General features: G+C 41.5%; 1 protein-coding gene across 1 annotated transcript in view; it reads left to right on the top strand.

Annotated features, from left to right (window-relative positions):
* Positions 1-21399, top strand: part of LOC132893060 (citron Rho-interacting kinase) — a 450073-nt gene that overhangs the window by 7580 nt on the left and 421094 nt on the right. Inside the window, exon 2 of the mRNA XM_060931786.1 lies at positions 2343-2512. The gene's annotated coding sequence lies outside the window, so the exon portion shown is untranslated. The remainder of the gene's footprint in view (positions 1-2342; positions 2513-21399) is intronic.

Below are 21399 nucleotides of genomic sequence, written 5' to 3'. Positions count from 1 at the left end.
AACTGGTTAAATCCCTGACCCATTCTGCATATGTTTGCTTGTCAGTTTTTTTCCACGAATGAAAACGCTGTCTGTACGCTTCAGGAATCAACTCATAACACTAACACAGCCGCTTTAACAGTTCTGTACACCTTTCGTTCCGAAGAAGATAGAGCCACAAATCCCTGCTGTCCGCGACCAATTAAAGATGTCTGTAACAAAGTTTTCTCCTCATCACTCCAGTGCGGTTCAGATGTAATATTTTCAAACAATGAGAAAAAGACATCTGGGTCACGCTCGTTAAACTTAGGCAGGAACTTTACCATATTGGCCAAGCTGTTCGAAGTTGGCGTAGAGCTACCGAGGTTACCCTCAGCCGCCAGCTGTAATTTAGCGCGCTCAAACTCGCGTTGCTGCTCTGCATTTCTAAGTTTATGCATCTCCAACTCATGTTCCCTGTCCTTTTCTTGCATTTCTAATTTAATGTGCTGCATTTTCAGTTCGTGTTGCAATTTTAACAACTCCACTTGCTGCTCATACGACAGCGAGGTCACCGTCTGTGAGTGCACAGCCGGCAAAGTTGACTTTGCATCAAAGCCCAATTCACCTTTATGACCGTGCTCCCACCCCTCGGCAGGCAACACCTGTTTCTTAATCAACATCCCCCGAATAAAAAAAAAACAAGTCCTCTTTTAATGCAGTCTTCGGCAACGCTATATCAATTCCATAGTGGTCAGCAACACTATATAATTGATCCTTGGTGAGCATGAGGAACAATGCCTCCGAAGGAGCTTTAAAAAACGCTTCAAGATTACTCATCTTGTTGCAACAAATCCAAGTCACCAATACAATATTCAAACTGGCCACAAATAGGCACCAACGCATGCCACCAAACAAATACTAACCCTGGCTCAAACAAACAAAACACTTCCTCAAACAATTACCAAACAAATTCAATATCCAAACACAATCAAATCCAAATTATTTTGGCAAATTGGAATGCTACGAGACAGCAGCGGAGATTCCCCCTAAACATTTACCCCCCACTAAACTGACCTGTCTTCACACTAGGCCCCAGAGCAAGGATCATTTACTCACCAATACCATTGGACCCGTACTGTCCCGACAAATGCCAATTCAGCCGGATTTCCAAGGCGGTGCCCTCACCCAGGCTTCAGTGACACAGCAGCCTAAACCCAACGCAGTACGTTCTAATTGGGGAAAATGCAGGCTCCACAATATGCAACCCCGCAGTGCAAGCACAAACACACCTGCCACTCCAAACAATCAAAAATAATAGGCCAAAAGGCTCCAAATTTCCAAAACAATATTCCAAAAAGTATTATCAAAATGAGGAAGTTTACCAAAACAACTACAATATTTAACCCCGAACCTTCCAAACAATGTGAAACTCCCCACAAACAAACACAGGAAGTTTACACTACCAAAATGCCACAATCCAATTCACTATCAAAGGTTTGGACGAGCCCCCATATGTCGTGCCTACTTGGCTCAAAATAAGCACAACATAAAGGGAGTCCACACCATTGTTCAGGTTAAATAATATTTTATTTAAACATAATTAAGAAATAATAAATAATAAACATTTAAAGGAAAATAATAAAGCGCTGGTTGGCCTGTGCAGGGCCTCCATGGTGCAAAGCAAGAGTTACCCAAACCAAAAACCCTGATAGCCAGCTCGCCAACACTGAAGAGCCATGTATTTGAACTTGTCATGGCTGTCTAGACCAGGTGTTGCAGTACCAGACAGCCCCCCCTTTGGACTGGAGGGAGCCCCGGACAAGTTCAAGTTCAATATATGAGGAAGGAGTGAGCACTCTCAGCAAGGCAAAGCTGGGCGTGACACAAACCACATACTGCATCAATTACAGCATCATGGCTGCGTAGAAGAAGGGTCCGGGTACTGAACTGGCCAGCCTGCAGTCCAGATCTTTCACCCATAGAAAACATTTGGCGCATCATAAAACAAAAACTACGACAAAAAAAACCTAAGACAGTTGAGCAACTAGAATCCTACATTAGACAAGAATGGGTTAACATTCCTATCCCTAAACTTGAGCAACTTGTCTCCTCAGTCCCCAGACATTTACAGACTGTTGTAAAGAGAAAAGGGGATGTCTCACAGTGGTAAACATGGCCTTGTCCCAACTTTGAGATGTGTTGTTGTCATGAAATTTAAAATCACCTAATTTTTCTCTTTAAATGATACATTTTCTCAGTTTACACATTTGATATGTCATCTATGTTCTATTCTGAATAAAATATGGAATTTTGAAACTTCCACATCATTGCATTCCTATTTTATTTACAATTTGTACTTTGTCCCAACTTTTTTGGAATAGGGGTTGTATATACTGAGCATGTCCACAAGTATAGGGATGCCCTAAATGCTGCTCACACCATCTTCTGCTCATCATAAATGGAGCCAAGTTTAAGCCAAGGACATGCTTCAAAACTGTGAACAAACTCCTCCAACCTCCTCTACTTGCATGCCCTCATACAGCTAAGCAAGGTGAGGCATTTTTACATTATTTAAATAACAAAATTGACCAAATCTATTGCTATTTTCCTGCTACCTCCTATTCATTCTCACCCACTGATGTTCTGACTCCACCTACAAAACTCACTTGATTCACACCTGTTGACCGTCACTGAACTCATCATTAAGTCTAATCCTTCCTCTTGTCTGCTTGGCCCTGCCCATTAAGACATGTTCAGTGATAATCAATACTCCTGTTGCCATAGTGACAATAGGAGTCTCTCTTCTGACTCTGTGCCGACAGCCCTTAAAACTGCTACAATTAGCCCTGCCCTTAAGAAACCTGAGTTGGATCTAAAATCTTTTTCCAGATATAGACCCATCTCAAATTTTCCCTTGATGGAAAGAGTGGTAGCTATGCAACTCCATACCTTAATGAAAACACACTCCATGAGCCCTTTTAATCTGGTTTCCATACACATTACAGCACTGAGACAGCTCTTCTGTGTTGTTAATGGTCTCCTTCAGTCTGCTGATAGTGGTTCTCTCAACATTCTCATCCTCCTTGACACTTAACGATATACTAATTTCCTGTCTCTCTTCTATTGGTATCATTGACATAGCCATTCAGTGGTTCAGGTCACATCTTACAGACAGACAATAGTATGTCAGACAAGGTTCACAAAAGTCTGCCACCTCTTCTGTTAAGTGTGGGGTCCCTCAGGGATCAGTTCTTGAGCCTCTTCTCTTTTTAATCTAAATCCTACCCCTTGGTAATATTTCTTCCCATGGCCTTAAATTTCACTGGTACAGTATGATGATATTCAGCTGTATTTTAATATAGACTCACCCACAGACTCTCCTCCCAATACACTAATTGACTATCTCAGATTTCCTGCTTTGGTTGCAGGAAAACTTTCTCAAGTTAAACACTGATAAACGTGAAGTCCTACTGGCTGGTACCAAATCCTTCAACTTTATTTGCATTGAAGGTGTGCTTGTGAAGCCTGCTCCTGTTGTCAGAAATCTTGGAGTACTATTTGAGCCATCACTCTCCAAACTTGTATTCTTTCACCTTCATAACATTGTCCATTTTTATCCACTTCTGACTAGTAACACAAACTCTGGTTCATGCTTTCATTATATCTTGCTTAGATTATTGTAATTCACTCTTCATAGGACTTCCTGCAAAGTCTTTACAAAAGCTACAATATATTTAGAACTCTGCAGCTAGAGTTCTAACACATATTAAATGCTCTGCTTACATCAGCCCCATCCTCTCTCAGCTACACTGGCTGATCAAATTTAAACTCTTGCCGGTCACTTTCAAAGCTCCGCATAGTTTTGCTGTGATCTACTTTAGGGAAGGACTGATTCCCCCATACCCCTTCTTGCTCAATAAGGTCTTGTTACAACAATTTGCTTGCTGTCCTACCCCCCAGAATTTCCACAATGGGGGCAGGTCCTTCAGTGCGATTGTGCCCAAACTCTGGTGTTTTCCTCACTCTCTCTGTTGCCCCTTTTCCACCAAAGCAGTTCCAAGGCTGGTTTGGGGCCAGTGCTTAGTTTGGAACCGGGTTTTCTGTTTCCACTGACAAAGAACTGGCTCTGGGGCCAGAAAAACTGGTTCCAGGATAGCACCGACTCTCTGCTGGGCCAGAGGAAAGAACCGCTTATGTCAGCGGGGGGGGGGGGGGCGGAGTTGTTAAGACCAACAACAATAACAAGACCGCGAAAGATCACCATTTTTAAGCAACGAGAAGCAGCAGCTGTACAAACGCGAAGTCAGCCATTATTATTATTGTTGTTGCTGCTGCTGCTTCTTTCCGTGTTGTTTTTGCTTCGATATTCGCGCCAAGGTTTATGCAAACGTAGCGACGTAACTGACGTATACAGTGACGTAACAATGTATACAATGACGTAACTGATGTATACAGCGATGTAATGACGTGGCTTCGCTTAGCACCGCGAGCTATGGAAAAGCAAACTGGTTCTCAGCTGGCTCGCAAGTTGAACGAGTTGTGAACCAGCACCAGCACTGGCCCCGGACCAGCCCTGGAACTGATTTCGTGGAAAAGGGGTATGTGACTGCTCTTCTTTCAAAATGCAATTGAAGACTGACCTTTTCCATGAAGATTCGCCTTCGTCTTAAGTTTAAAAAAACACCACACACACACCACTGCTGCTTAGGCCTCTCCCCCTTCCCTGTAAAGGGACCTTGGGATTGTGAAAGGTGCTATAGAAATTTACCTCATTGTTAAATGAAAGATGACAAAGCAGACCCCAAACTGTTGAGCAGGTGAAATGCTATTTCAGGCAAAAATGAGAAGATTTCACTTTCAAAACTACCACAGTTGGTTTACACAGATCCAGAACACTTACAAAGGTGTTAATAGGAGAGGAGGAGAGGTTTTGTTTACAACAAAGTGGTAAACATAACCTGTCCCAATTTTTTTGAAACATATCAAAATGAGCAAATTTTTTTCAAACACCAATAAATAATTCAAGATTTGATAGTATTTTTACCATTTAATGAAATACATGGTTCCAATTATTTGCAATTCATCACATACTGTTTAATTCATTTTATACAACTAAACTTTTTTGAAAAGGGATTGGAAGATCAGCTCAGTGGTGTTCATGAAAAGAGTTGCAATTCCTTATCACTCAGCTTCTAAGCAGGTGATACACAGGGAGTTCATTATTTACATACAGCTCACAGTGAGGAGGAAAATACATGGATATATACATGAGCACCATAGGCACATTTATAGTGACTTTATAATGCAATAAAATATAATCCAAATGAACCCCTCCTCATTATGTAATATTAATGACATGTAACATAACTAACTATGCTGAAATTAGACAACTAGCTATGATACCACTGGCACTATATTAACATTAATCAGCCATAAGTAAACCTTTGTACTGCTACTCTTGCATCTCAATTAGAATATCATGAAAAAGTTGATTTTTCAGCAGTTAAGAAAGTAATATGAGAAGAAACCTTTATTTGGTTACATGCATACTTCAAGCACAGTGAGATTCATCCTCTGTATTTAACCCATCTGAAGCAGTGAACACATGTGTACACACACAGTAGCAGGCAGCCATACTACAGTGCCCAGGGAGCAGTCAGGGGTTAGGTACTTTGCTCAAGGGCACCCCATGTTAACCTAACTGCAAGTCTTTGGACTGTGGGGGGGGGGGGAACTGGAACAAACAAACAAAAAAAACTCACGCACGCACGCACACGGAGAATACACAAACTCCACACAGAAAGGCCCCCACCAGCTGTTGGGCTCAAACCCAGATAGTGTTATAAGACCCAGCTGCAGAGACAAAGACAAGGTTATGCAGATGAAGGGTTTTTACTTGATAGCAGGGGAAGAACATCCAAACAACAAGAAAAAAAAAAGTCCAGGCAAGGGTCAAAAATCAAGTGCCAGTCAGAAATAACATACAACCCAAAGAGGGAGACAAAAACAAAGTCCATAACGTAGGCAAGGGCCAACAATGGGAAAACAACCAGGAGAAACCTCAGAGCATAAACTCAGTCACTGGGTTTGAACAAAATGTCAACTCAAGACTGAGCAAAGAACTCAGAAAAGGGAGGAGGGGCTTAAATAGGCACACTAACCAGGCTCAGGTGAACACAATACATAGATAATTAGACCAAAGGAAAGACACAGAGGACCCCACATGGCCAAAAAAGGAATGGCAGTCACAAAGTCATGACAAAACATCTCATCTCATCTCATTATCTCTAGCCGCTTTATCCTTCTACAGGGTCGCAGGCAAGCTGGAGCCTATCCCAGCTGACTACGGGTGAAAGGCAGGGTACACCCTGGACAAGTCGCCAGGTCATCACAGGGCTGACACATAGACACAGACAACCATTCACACTCCCATTCACACCTACGGTCAATTTAGAGTCACCAGTCAACCTAACCTGCATGTCTTTGGACTGTGGGGGAAACCGGAGCACCCGGAGGAAACCCACGTGGACAACATGCAAACTCCACACAGAAAGGCCCTCGCCGGCCCCGGGGCTCGAACCCAGGACCTTCTTGCTGTGAGGCGACAGCACTAACCACTACACCACCGTGCCGCCCCATGACAAAACATATCTCAAAATATTAGAATATTTCATTTTGAGTAAATTACTATTCAAACAGTATAAATACTGTGCATCTCTTGGTTTATTTCAGTACAAACAACCACAATCATGGGAAGACTGCTGACTTGACAGTTGACCAGAAGATGATCATTGACACCCACTACAAGGAGGATAAGCCACAGAAGGTCATTGCTGAAAAGGCTGGCTGGAAAAGGTGCACAAGCAACCGGAATGACTGGAGCCTTGAGAGGATTGTCAAGAAAAGTCGATTCAAGAACTTGGGAGAGCTTCACAAGGAGTGGACTGAGGCTGGTGTCAGTGCATCAAGAGCCACTACGCACAGACATCTTCAGGAAAGGGGCTACAATTGTCACATTCCTAATATCAAGCCACTCCTGAACCAGAGACACATCAAAAGTGTCTTACCTGGGCTAAGGAGAGAAAGACCTGGGGTGGGTTTCTCGATAATATTGCACTTCAGGGCTAAAGAGTGAGTTTAAAGATGCTCCTAAGCAGTGAACATTGTGTCTGTACATGGTCTTCCTGAACTCACTCATAAGAACGAGACTAAAGAGCAACTTTACTAAGATCGCCTTTGCAATGTGCATCCTTGATACAGGCATTAGTATTTGCTAAAGGCTTTAATAGTTGTTAAATCCAGCCGATGAGGTAACATAGCATTCATTTTTAACAAAAAATGTGTGGAGTTTGCATGTTCTCCCCGTGTCTGCGTAGGTTTCCTCCGGGTGCTCCAGTTTCCCCCACAGTTCAAAGACTTGCAGGTTAGGCTAATTGGTGGCTCTAAATTGACCATAGGTGTGAATGTGAGTGTGAATGGTTGTTTGTCTCTATGTGTCAACCCTGCAATGACCTGATGACTTGTCCAAGGTGTACCCCACCTCTTGCCCATAGTTAGCTGGGATAGGCTCCAGCTTGCCTGTGACCCTGCACAGGATAAGTGGCTCCAGATAATGGATGGATGGATGTGTTGATATCAATATATTATGATATCCATACTTAATTCCCTAACATGTTGGAATATATTCATAATGTTTTGCATATATTTATTAAATAATTAACTCCGTGTACTTGCAATGTAAAAGAAAAATAATTTAACACAGACAGCATATTCAACACCAGTTTCTGTCCATTGATTGTAAGAGTCCCTCTGAGGTACATGCACATTCTGTGTATTTGGCTGTGAGGTGACACTCTTTGTTGTGAAAGAGTGATCCAGGTCCATCATAAGTTAAGAGTGAACTAAAGTATTACTTTGGCTATGACATTGTTCAGGAAAACCATGTTAGCTTAACGATAGCTCTTAAGAGGCAGTTAAAGAAGCTCTTAGCCTTAAGAGGCTTTTGGGAAACCCACCCCTGGACTGTTGCTCAATGGTCCAAAGTCCTCTTTTCAGATGAAAGTAAATATTGCATTTAATTTGGAAATCAAGGTCCGAGAGTCTGGAGGAAGAGTGGAGAGGCACAGAATCCAAGATGTTTGAAGTCCACTGTGAAGTTTTTACAATCTGTGATGATTTGGGGTGCCATGTTATCTGTTGTTGTTGGTACACTGTGTTTTATCAAATCCAGAGTCAGTGCAGCCCTCTACCAGGAGATTTTAGAGCACATCATTTAGAGTTTCCATCTACTGACAAGCTTGATGGAGATGCTGATTTCCTTTTCCAATAGGATTTGGAACCTGCCCACAGTGCCAAAATGATGACCAAATGGTTTGCTGAGCATGATTTTACTGTGCTTGATTGGTCAGCCAACTTGCCTGACCTGATCCCAATAGAAAATCTGTGGGGTACTGTCAAGAGGAAGATGAGAAACACCTGACGCAAAAATGCATAAAGTTTACTTTCATCTGAAAAGAGGACTTTGGACCACTGAGGAACAGTCCAGTTATTTCTCTTCTTAGCCCAGATAAGACACTTCTGACATTGTCTCTGATTCAGGAGTGAATAGATATCAGGAATGTGACAGTTGTAGCCCCTTACCTGAAGATGTCTCTGCATAGTGGCTCTTGATGCCCTGACACCAGCCTCAGTCCACTCCTTGTGAAGCTCTCCCAAGTTCTTGCACTGACTTTTCTTGACAATCCTCTCAAGACTGCGGTCATCCCTGTTGCTTGTGCACCTTTTCCAGCCAGTCTTTTCAGCAATGACCTTCTGTGGCTTACCCTCTTGTGGAGGGTGTCGATAATTGTTTTCTGGACAACTGTCAAGTCAGCAGTCTTCCCCATGATTGTGGTTGCATGTACTGAACTAGACCAAGAGATACACAACATTTATACTGTTTTACTGAAACTCAAAATGAAATCTTCTCATATTTTGAGATGTTTTTAATTTTTTTTTGCACTGTAGGCCATAATTATCAAAATTAAAATAGAAAAATGCTTGAAACATTTAGTTAATGTGTAATGAGTCTAGAATATACAGTGGTATGCAAAAGTTTGGGCACCCCTGGTCAAAATTGCTGTTACTGTGAACAGTTAAGCAAGTTGAAGATGAAATGATCTCCAAAAGGCATAAAGTTAAAGATGATTCATTCCCTTTATATTTTAAGCAAAAATGATTTTTTATTTTCATCTTTTACATTTTCAAAATGACAAAAAAGGAAAAGGGCCCGAAGCAAAAGTTTGGGCACCCTGCATGGTTAGTACCTAGTAACACCCCCTTTGGCAAGCATCACAGCTTGTAAACACTTTTTGTAGTCAGCTAATAATCTTTCAGTTCTTACCTGGGGGATTTTCACACATTCATCCTTGCAAAAGGCTTCCAGTTCTACAAGTTTCTTGGGCTGTCTTGCATGCACTGCTCTTTTGAGATCTATCCATAGATTTTCAATGATGTTTAGGTCAGGGGACTGTGAGGGCCAGGGCAAAACCTTCAGCTTGTGCCTCTTGAGGTATTCCATTGTAGATTTTGAGGTGTGTTTTGGATCATCATCTTATTGTAGACCCATCCTCTTTTTAACTTCAACTTTTTTACAGATGGTGTGATGTTTGCTTCCAGAATTTGCTGGTATTTATTCGAATCCATGCTTCCCTCGACCAATGAAATGTGCCCTGTGCCACTGGCTGCAACACAACCCCAAAGCATGATTGACCAACACCCATGCTTCAGAGTTGGAGAGGTGTTCTTTTCCTGGAATTTGGCACCTTTTTTTCTCCAAACATACCTTTGCACATTGTGGCCAAAAAGTTTTATTTTGATTTCATCAGTCCACAGGACTTGTTTCCAAAATGCATCAGGCTTATTTAGATGTTCATTTGCAAACTTCAGACGCTGAATTTTGTGGCTAGGACGCAGGAAAGGTTTTCTTCTGATGACTCTCCCATGAAGGTCATATTTGTTCAGGTGTCACTGCATAGTAGAACAATGCACCACCACTTCAGGGTCTGCTAAATCTTTCTGAAGGTCTTTTGCAGTCAAACAGGGTTTTTTATTTGCCTTTCTAGCAATCCAACGGGCAGTTCTTTCAGAAAGTTTTCTTCATCTTCCAGACCTCACCTTGATCTCCACTGTTTCTGTTAACTGCCATTTCTTAATAACATTAGAATCTGAGGAAACAGCTACCTGAAAACACTTTGCTACGTTCTTGTAGCCTTCTCCTGCTTTGTGAGCATCAATTATATTATTATTTATTATTATGTGAGGGAGTTGCTTAGGGGAGCCCATAGCTGTTGATTTTAGGGACAAGTTTGAGGAGTCAGAGAATTTATACAGCTTTGAAATCTGCATCATCTGACCTTTCCTAACGAAGAATTTGAACAAGCCACAGCTCAATAAGCTAATTAAGGTCTGGAACCTTGGTAAAAGTTACCTGAGAACTCAAATGGATTGGGGTGCCCAAACTTTCGCATGGTGTTCCTTTTCTTGTTTCACTCTCCAATTGTGCAAAACAAAAATAATACACAAATCTTGCAGAAAATGCTGAAAAGAAATGTGTCGTCTTTACCTTTATGCCTTTTGGTGATCAGTTCATCTTCTGCTCACTTAACTATTCACAGTAACAGACAGTTTCAGTAAGGGTGCCCAAACTTTTGCATGCCACTGTATCAAATTTTCACTTTCTTAAGTAACTTACAGAAAGTTACTTAATTGTCTAATTGTTTGAGATGCACTAGTGTGTGGGTATATATATTTCCCAACTTTTTTTGACTGTTTGGCAGGCATCAAATTCTAACTTTGTTTATGTCTACAAAATACAATTAAGTTGGCCAGTAAAACTATTGAAAATCTTTTCTTTGAACTTTTCTTAGTTAAATAAATGTTCACATGAATTAAGAAATCACATATTTTTTTTAATTGCCTTTTGGAAAATATCTCAACTTTTCTGGGAATGGGGTTTGTACGAAATACATCAGCCATGCTATGTATCAAAATAAACTTTTGTATATTTGTATTTTTATAACACCAAAAATACTTTTCCAAGGGAGCATGAAATCACTTTCTATCTACTCACCTATTCCATCTATCCCTTCACCAATACACTGACTCAGTTCATTAAGTTGACAATTTCAGAGAGCAGCAGCTTTTCTCTGCCTAAATCTGAGGCATGCCATAAATCTGGCATATGCAACAATTCAACAGATCAAATATTCTGATCTGCCTATAACATCCCAGATCCTCCTGGGATAACCCAGTTGAAGGTTATTTTTTAAAGTAACCAACAGTTTCATGTTGGTTACCACATAGCCCCACTGCATGACTCAGGCTGGGGAGTCAGCTGGCCTTCAGCTGACTCACCCCCTGGCAAGAGAGGTAATCTGTCACCACCATTTGTGCCCCTGGCCTGTGGACCACCTCGAACTTAAAGGGATGTAGAGTCAGGTACCAATGGGTGATCCGCGTATTGGCATCCTTCATGCAGTGGAGCCACTGGAGTGGGTTATGGTCTGAGCAGAGTGTGAAAGGGCATCCCAGAAGGTAGTACCAGAGGGTGAGGACCACCCACTTGATGGCCAGACACTCTTTCGCAATGGCGCTGTACTTAGTCTCTCGCGCCAAGAGTTTGCGGGTAATGTACAGTACTGGGTGCTCCTCCCTGTCCACCATCTGGGACAAAATGGCCCCCAGCCCTCTCTCTGGCACATCAGTCTGTAAAATAAAGGGGAGAGAGAAGTCAGGGGAGTGTAATAGTGGCCCACCACACAGTGCAGCCTTTATGTGGGTGAATGCCCCTTGGCATGGCTGCATCCACTGGACCAGATCTGGTGCCCCCTTTTTAGTGAGATCAGCCAGCAGGTTTGTGATGGCTGAATAGTTAGGCACAAACTTACGATCATAGCCAGCCAACCCCAGGAACTGTCTCACCCCCTTTTTGTTCTTGGGCCTTGGTCAGGTTGCAATTTCTGTGATCTTGTCAATTTGGGGATGCACCTGCCCATGACCCAAATGGAAGCACAGATACCATACTTCCACCCACCCAATCACACACTTTTTTGGGTTAGTCATAAGCCCCGAGCACCTCAATGACCCCAGAACCACTGTAAAGTGTTTTATGTGCCACGGCCAATCATTGCTCCACATAATGATGTAATTGAGATGGGCCATGGCATAAGCAGCATTCAGACAAAGGATTTGGTCCATGATATGTTGAAACATCGCCTGGGCCTGAAATAAGGCAAGGCAAGGCAAGTTTATTTATATAGCACATTTCATACACAGTGGCAGTTCAATGTGCTTTACAGAAGTAAAAGCAAAACAGTAAACAATAGAAAATAAAATTACATAAAATAAATGGGGAAGAAAAATAATAAGAATTAAACAATAGTAGAAATAAAATAATAAAATGAAGTAAAAATTCAGTTAAAAAAACAGCAGAATAAAATAGAATAAAAGTTAAGTAAAGTTTAAAACATGCAGAGACTGTAAAAGTTAAGAAAGTTTAAAACATGTAAAGATGACAATATTAATCAGTTAGCAGAAAGCATCTGAAAACAGCTTGGTCTTTAGTCTAGATTTGAAGCTACCAACAGCAGGAGCATTTTTAATGTCCTCTGGGAGTTTGTTCCATAGCTGTACTGCATAGTAGCTAAAAGCTGCTTCACCACACTTTGTTTTAACAACAGGTTTTACCAGTAAGTTTTGCTGCTGCGATCTGGTAGATCTGATTGGGTTAGGCCGCTGCAACATATCAGAGAGGTAATTGGGCCCTGTACCATTTAGAGATTTGTACACCAGCAGCAATACTTTAAAGTCAATTCTATAGCTTACTGGAAGCCAGTGAAGGGACCTTAGAATTGGAGTAATGTGCTCTGTTCTTTTTGTTCGTGTGAGAACCCTAGCCGCTGCATTTTGAATCACCTGAAGTCATTTGATGGTCTTTTTTGGGAGGCCTGTGAAAAGGCCATTGCAGTAATCAACCCTACTAGAGATGAAGCATGTATAAGTTTTTCCAGATCATTTTTTGACATAAGTCCTCTTAGTTTGGAAATGTTTTTTAGGTGATAAAATGCTGTTTTAGTGATTGCTTTCATGTGACTGTCAAAATTTAGCTCGCTGTCAATGAAAACACCAATATTTTTAACCATATCTTTTGTTTTAATCCCCTTTGTGTCAAGAATAGTGGTAATCCTGAGTCTTTCATCTTTTTTCCCAAATAGAATTACTTCTGTTTTATCTGTGTTCAGCTGAAGAAAATTTTGTGACATCCAGTTGTTGATTTGGTCAATACACTGGTAGAGACATTCAAGGGGGGCATAATCATTAGGTGATAGAGCAAAATAAATTTGGGTGTCATCTGCATAGCAGTGATACAAAATTGAGTTGTTCTTGATAATTTGTCCAAGTGGGAGCATATAAAGTTTGAATAGTAATGGTCCAAGAATCGACTCCTGGGGAACACCACAGGTCAAGGACATTGATGTTGAGGTACAATTTCCCATGGTAACAAAGAAGCTTCTATCTTTTAAGTATGATTTTAACCAATCGATAACTTTATCAGTCAACCCAACCCAGTGTTCAAGTCGATATAGCAGTATGTTGTGATCAACAGTATCAAAAGCTGCACTGAGGTCCAGTAACACCAGGACCGATGTTTTGCCTGCATCAGTATTAAGACATATGTCATTTATAACTTTAATCAGCACTGTTTCAGTGCTATGATTGGCATGAAATCCTGACTGAAAGTTATCAAAACAGCTGTTTGATATCAAGAAGGCAGTTAATTGATTGAAGACAATTTTTTCCAGGATTTTCCCAGTGAATGGTAGATTTGATATTGGCCTGTACTTGTTTAATACTGAAGCATCCAGATTATTCTTTTTAAGTAGGGGCTTTACAACGGCTTTTTTCAGGGACACAGGAACAATGCCAGTCTCTAGGGATATATTTATGATCTGAAGCACATCTGTAATTATAAGGTGAAGAACAGACTTAAAAAAGTTGGTGGGCAGAATGTCCAATTCAGATGTTGAGGAACTGAGATTTTGAACAGTTTTTTCAAGAGTCTTGTAATCAATTAAACAAAATTCTGACATTGTGTTGAAGTTGTCTGTCTGTGTCACTGGTGATTGCAGCTTTTCAATTATTTGCAACTGAGATATATTATGAGCAATATTCTGCTGTATTTTATCAATTTTACCTTTGAAGAAGGATGCAAACTCATTGCATTTATTAACTGAGAGAAGTTCAGGTACTAATTGTGGTGGGGGATTAGTTAGCTTCTCTACTGTTGAAAATAGCACACGGGCATTGTTCATATTCCTGTTGATGATGTTGGAGAAGAAATATTGTCTTGCTTTATGAATTTCATAATTATATTTACAAAGCATCTCTTTATGAATTTGATAATGGATGTGAAGTTTAGATTTATGCCATTTTCTTTCAGTCTTTCTACATTCTCTCTTTAGCAATTTAACAGCTGGGTATTGCTTCCATGGTGCTTTCTGCTTGTCATTGACTCTTTTGATTTTGAATGGAGCAATGTCATCCATAATTTGGGTCATATTTAAATTAAAAATTTCCAGTAAATCATCTACAGAGTCTGACATCTTGGTTGAGATCCGAGAGAGAGCTTGCTCAAAGAGAACATGTGTTGTCGTTTATGACTCTCCTACCCATAGTCATTGAGCTGTTCTGAATGTGAGGAGACATAGAAACATCAGAGAAAACACAGAAATGATCAGATAAGGCCAGGTCAACAACAGTAGTAGAAACAGTAAGACCCTTTGTGATGACGAGGTCAAGGGTATGACCACGAGAGTGGGTCGGCCCCTGTACATGTTGTACTAGGTTGAAGTTGTCAATAAGTGCAAGTAGTTCTCTGGCATAAGTGTTTTCAGGATTATCTACATGCAAGTTAAAATCCCCAGATATAATAAGACACTCAAACTCTAAGCAAATGACTGACAACAGTTCACCAAACTCTTCTAGAAAAACTTTGGCTGAATGTCTCGGAGGCCTGTAAATAGTTAATAACAATATGTTAGGAGAGCATGTAACAAGTGCACATAAGTGTTCAAAGGATGTAAAATCACCAAGTGAGGATTGTTTACATTGAAAAGAGGCTTTGAATATATTTGCGATCCCTCCATCTTTCCCCTGTCGGGTAGCATTCATAAAATTTGGGGGAGCTGCTTCAATAAGGGTGGTAGCACTATTTGCTTGATCCAGCCAAGTTTCAGTTAAAAGAAAAAAATCAAGATTGTGTTTGCAGATAAGATCATTAATTAAAAATGACTTGTTTGAAAGTGATCTAACTGTTAGGACTGGGACTGTTTTGGCCTCTAGAGGCCACTGTTATGTTTATCTTGTCATGGTTGTTTTGGCCTCTAGAGGCCGCCACTGTGTTTTGTGTTTGTCTTGATTGCCTGTTTCCTGCCCCGCCCTGTTCCTTAATGAGTTTGTGTATAAATACCCCTCTGTTTGTTCCCTTGTCACGGAGTCTTTATGCTATGTTGTCTAGTGCTAGTTTCCTCTGTCCCACGTATCTTGCCTGTGCCCTTGTGTTTTTGATGTTTTTGCTTTCTTTGGACTTTGTATTTTTGATCTTCTGAGCGTTCTGCATTTTTGCCTTTCCTTTTGTTTTTTGGGACTTTGAACCTTTGGATATTTTTATTTTTGGTCATCTTCTGAGCTTTTGGATTTTCTTTTTGTTTTTTCCATCGGATTGTATATATTGTAAATTAACTGTTTTTTGATACTCTACCTATGCCTCACGCCTCTGCACTTGAGTCATCCCCCTGGTGGCCTAGTGGCCTTTGCTGGATTATCACACCAGTGACCTAGGTTCGAATCCCAGCAAAACCCTAACAGAAAGGTTCCGTCATGACTGACTCAGCAGAGGCTTCTTCAACTGTCTACCCGGCTAACCTTCAGGGAATGATGGCCGTGTTAACACGCCTCGGATCCACCATGGACACTCATGGACGCCATGACTCTTGCAAGCTAATGTGAGACCCTTGCTCGCCACGAGGTACTGCTTCAGCAAATTGGGAAAACCCTGGCACAGTTGACTTCTCTGCCCCCATGTCCTGTGCCTGATTCCACTCCTGCTCCAGTGCCTCCTGCCATGCTGCCTCCTTCACCTCACGAACCCAGCCTTCCTGCACCACAGAGGTATGACGGCAAGCACAGTGAGTGTCGGGAGCTCCTTACCCAGTGCCAACTCACCTTTGAGCTCCATCCTACCACCTACACTATGGATCGCCGCAAGGTTGCCTTTGTGATAACCTGGTTAGCTGTGGCTTGGGCAACAGCCATCTGGCAGAGACAGGGACCCAAGTGCTCTGATTTCCAGCTGTTTACGGAGGAGATGCTTCGTGTCTTCGATCAAGCAGACATCAGCAAAGACGCAGCCAGAAAGCTCATGTCCATCCGGCAAGGAGGAAGTGTCGCAGACTATGCCATCTTGTTCCGGATGCTCGCAGCAGTAAGTGGATGGAACAAGACTGCCCTGGTTTCAGCCTTTCACCATGGTCTGCCTGACCTCATCAAAGATGGTCTGGCCTCTATGGGATGCCCAAGTGACCTCGAAACACTGATTTCTCATGCCATTCATCTGGACAACAGGATTAGAGAACGCCGCCAAGTCCTGAGTCTCCCCGGCCTCACTGCCTCAACATGGAGCCCGTCTACCTCCTCCAGTGACTGTCCAGAACCCATGCAAGTGGGCTGTACACTATTTATTTAAATAAATAAATAAAACACAAACTGTGTTGTTTTAACACACTAGTGTGTTAAATAGTTCAACACAGTTACTGTGTTATAGAGTTCAACACATTTATTAACACAAACTGTGTTGTCCTTATATAAACACGCTGATGTGTTAAATATGTGTTGTTTTTAACACATCTCTTTTGAGAGTGTTGGGGGGAGGATTGGAGATGTCATGTATTTTTTAGATGGTGAAAAAGATTGGTAGCCAGCTGAAAGTCCTGGGCGAACACAATTCAGTCTGTTGGTTGATTTTTGATGAACTGGGTACACTGCTTGTCGCGAATGATTTGGGCTGGAAAAAGAGTGCAGCCATTGGCAGCAGTCTCTGCATACTTTTAGGGAAATCCATGCAGGGGGGAGACTGAGATGGTACAATAAAGTCAGAAGAGCGAGACTGAGATTGGGACTTTGGTGAGGTCTTTGTGAGTGTCTTCATGACTGTATCTGTGGCGACTGTCTCCCTGACAGTCTCTGTGATACTTGCATGGGGTCGAGATGTGGATGATGCAGCCTTGGCATGATTGTCTTTGGTCAGGTCCTCAGTCTGGATGGAATCGCATGATGGAATCACATGCTCACATTCTTCATGTAATTGTTGGTCCTTGGCAGTCTGCCCCAGATGGTTCTTGGCAGTCTGCCCCAGATGGTTCTTGGCAGTCTGCCCCAGATGGCTGTGTGTCCTTGGTGAAGACTTGCATGGATGATTGTTTTGACTTTGCAGAGGTATTGTTGATATTTGTAACTGGGTCAGTCTGCGATATCTTATCAACTGTTTTCCTCAATGTTGGCTGAGAGAAAATTGCATGTTGTAGAGCGAGGCTATAGTGATCTGCTAAAACTTTGGTCCCAATCCAGCTGAGTTCAGTGCTATTTGGCTTGAAGAATTCTCTGCGATTCCAGAAAAGGTTAAAATTGTCTATGAAGTTCATACCAAATAAAAAACAAGTTTTTCCAAGCCAGGTGTTAAGACTGAAGAGTCGAGTAAATGCAAAGCTTCCCCTTGCAGGGAGTGGGCCACTGATAAAAGATTGTATTCCAGTCTTATAGAGCTCAGAAAAAAGTTTTCTGAAATCATCTTGGACAAACAGCTGTTCTCTGAAAACATAATTTGCTCCCACATGCACAACAATACGTTTGATAGTTTTATGCTCGGACATGAGTTTCAAAATGCTGTCTTTGGTGTCAGAGATGGATGCATTTGGAAGGCAGCAAATAATCATCCCATGTCCTTTTAAATGTCTTACAGTGGAATCACCAAGAACAAGGGTTGTGGGATCAGGTGGTGTTACGAGCTGCTTTTTGTCTCTTCCCACAGCTCTTCGGTTGTGGTGCGATCTCTTTCTATGATGTGTTTGTCCGCCTGAAAATTCCGCTTCCACATCCCTGAGGCATTCAAATTTGTTCTGAAGCCTTATGGGCTGTGGATTTTCCATAGGATTGTAAATCCTATTGTAGTTTGTAGACCTGGCTCTATTTCTAATAGCATGGCTGTGGAGCATGGGTTGCATAGTATCAGAATGGACTGGTGTTGAGGTAATTACTCTTCTGTTTTTATTTTTGGGCCTGCCACCCATCATGTGCCAGTTTTCTGTACTCACATTTTGCCCTGTTAGATCGATGAATTCATCCACTCAATCTGCAATGCCATCGGCCTGTCGGGGTGCAATCGCTGCATTCTCAGCCACTGTTTCTGTACTCCTTTCCTGAGATATCGCTCTTAATTCATCCATCTTTGGCAAGGCATCAAACTTTGATTCCAGGATAGAAATCCTCTGTTCTAGTTCTGTGCATTTTCTGCAAGATCTCCTGGATTTTTTGCCCCCTGGCATTTTGTTTTAAAAGCTAACTTATAAAGATGAAAAATAAAATGAAAAAATAGTGGAAATTAAATGAGAAAGTAAAGTAAAATAAAGATCAAGCAGGAGCAAAGCAGGAGCAAAGAAAAGAAATAACCCAAACAGAGGGTTGCAAAATTGTGTAAACTGAACTGGGTGGAAAAGGCAGTTATTTCATGGGATAGGGGAGTCAAGGGGATCTGCCAATATCCATCCATCCATCCATCCATTATCTGTAGCCGCTTATCCTGTTCTACAGGGTCACAGGCAACCTGAAGCCTATCCCAGCTGACTATGGGTGAGAGGCGGGGTACACCCTGGACAAGTCATCAGGTCATCGCAGGGCTGACACAGAGACAAACAACCATTCACACTCACATTCACACCTACGGTGCCTTGAAAAAAGTATTCATACCCCTTGAACTTTTTCACATTTTTCCACCTTACAACCACGAACTTAAAAGTTGTTTATTGAGATTTTATGTGATAGACCAACACAGAGTAGCACATAATTGTAAAGTGAAACAAAAATGATAAATGGTCTTCAAAATTTTAAACAAATAAAAATCTGAAAAAATGTGGTGTGCATTAGTATTCAGCCTCCCTGCGTCAATACTTTGTAGAGCCACCTTTTGCTGCAATTACAGCTGCAAGTCTTTTGTGGTATGTCTCTACCAGCTTTGCACATCTAGACACTGAAATTTTTGCCCATTCTTCTTTGCAAAATAGCTCAAGCTCAGCCAGATTGGATGGAGAGCATCTGTGAACAGCAATTTTCAAGTCTTGCCACAGATGCTCAATGGGATTTAGGTCTGGACTTTGACTGGGCCATTCTAACACATGAATATTCTTTGATCTAAACCATTCCATTGTAGCTCTGGCTGTATGTTTATGGTCATTGTCTTGCTGGAAGGTGAATCTCCTTCCCAGTCTCAAGTCTTTTGCAGCCTCCAACAGGTTTTCTTCCAGGATTGCCCTGTATTTAGCTCCATCCATCTTCCCATCAACTCTGACCAGCTTCTCTGTCCCTGCTGAAGAAAAGCATCCCCATAGCATGATGCTGCCACCACCATGTTTCACAGTGGGGATGGTGTGTGCAGGGTGATGGGCAGTGTTAGTTTTCCGCCACACATAGCACTTTGCATTTAGGCCAAAAAGTTCAACTTTGGTCTCATCTGACCAAAGCACCTTCTTCCACATGTTTGCTGTGTCCCCTACATGGCTTCTGGCAAACTGCAAATGGGACTTCTTATGCCTGTCTTTCAACAATGGCTTTCTTCTTGCCACTCTTCCAAAAAGGCCAGATTTGTGGAGTGTACATTTATAGTTGCCGCTCAGGACTACAGAATAGACCTAAAATATTTTTTCAAAAATGACCCTTGCGTGAGTGAAGTGACAAGTTTCATATAGAAACGTGACAAACGAGCAATATTAAATGTACATTACAATGTAAACGTACACTCAGCGGTTCCAGTTAGGCATTCTCCAGAGATTGTTCACATGATGTTTTGGTTTCCAAAAACAAACTTAAACACAATTGATTGTTTATTTAAACAACTTACCACTTATAAAATGATCGGAGCAGACTTTGCTGTGTTTGGAAGGCTGATAATCCTTGCGGTTGATTCTCGCAAGCCATAGATTTCTCCTTTGTATGCTGCGTTTCTTTGTTTGCTCGCCTTCGTGCTCCCATACAGTGGGAATTCCATAAAAGCTCCGCTTGACTTCATCATCTGACCTATTACGACAGCCATGAATACAACAGTTGTGCACCATTGCTAGCTTTAAATAAATGTAAATAATATATAAATGAATGTAACTCGTGCGCTACAATGTGTGTTCAGTGACCCGTACGGTAAGCTTGCCCTCCAAGATGGCCACCAGGGAATCCCCGACTCTGTGACATCATGTGAAAACTATCTATTGTCGGGATATTGACTCCAGCTTTCCTGGTCAACTAGTGTCATTTAGGGCTTGTTTCAAGGAGCAGATAACGAGACACACATCTGTGCTTAGCCTGGCCAGGTTGCAGGTAGTAGATCATCCAGCAGTAACTTCTACATTTAGTGAGGTGTGCACAGCCTTCTTGCTTTTTCTCACTCTCCCCGTCTCAGTTGCGACAGCTACAGAAGCGTATTGCTGCCACACTCAAAAAAAAAAAAAATTGGCTTAGTATCAAGTAATTACGTGAAAACTTTATTGTTATAACAATATCTTATCACGTTTTTACAATATATTTATCATGTAATAACATGATATCACATAATTTCATTTGAAATTATCACGTTATTTCATGATACGAAATTATCATGTTATAACATGAAATTATCACATTATTTCATGATAAATTATCACGTTATTTCATGATAAATTATCACGTTATTTCATGATATTTTCATGTAATAACGTGAAAACACCTTATCAAGAAATAACGTGAAAGTATGGTTTAATGTCATAGGCTAGGCTACTTCCATTAAAAGCAGACGTCCTAGCCTAGCCTACTGTATAACTTTGGTCAAGCAAAAACACCGAGCAAAACCATGGCTGAATCCTGAATGACTCAGTTTTGTATAAATAGGGGACTACATAGGTGGCGAAATGTAGTGTTTTTCCTGCCATGGAAGGGCACTTGTATACTGAGGAGGAAGGGAAAACTGAGCTGAGGTGCCATTTTGAATCCTCATTCACAGCTGTAATGCAAATTGCTTCCTCCTCAGTATACAAGTGCACTTCCATGGCAGGAAAAACACTACATTTCGCCACCTATGTAGTCCCCTATTTATACAAAACTGTG

The sequence above is a fragment of the Neoarius graeffei genome, chromosome 10 (assembly GCF_027579695.1).
Source record: "Neoarius graeffei isolate fNeoGra1 chromosome 10, fNeoGra1.pri, whole genome shotgun sequence".
Taxonomy (NCBI): Eukaryota; Metazoa; Chordata; class Actinopteri; order Siluriformes; family Ariidae; genus Neoarius; species Neoarius graeffei.
The sequence above is the reverse complement of the archived record's forward strand: the minus strand, read 5'-3'. Positions and strand labels throughout refer to the sequence as shown.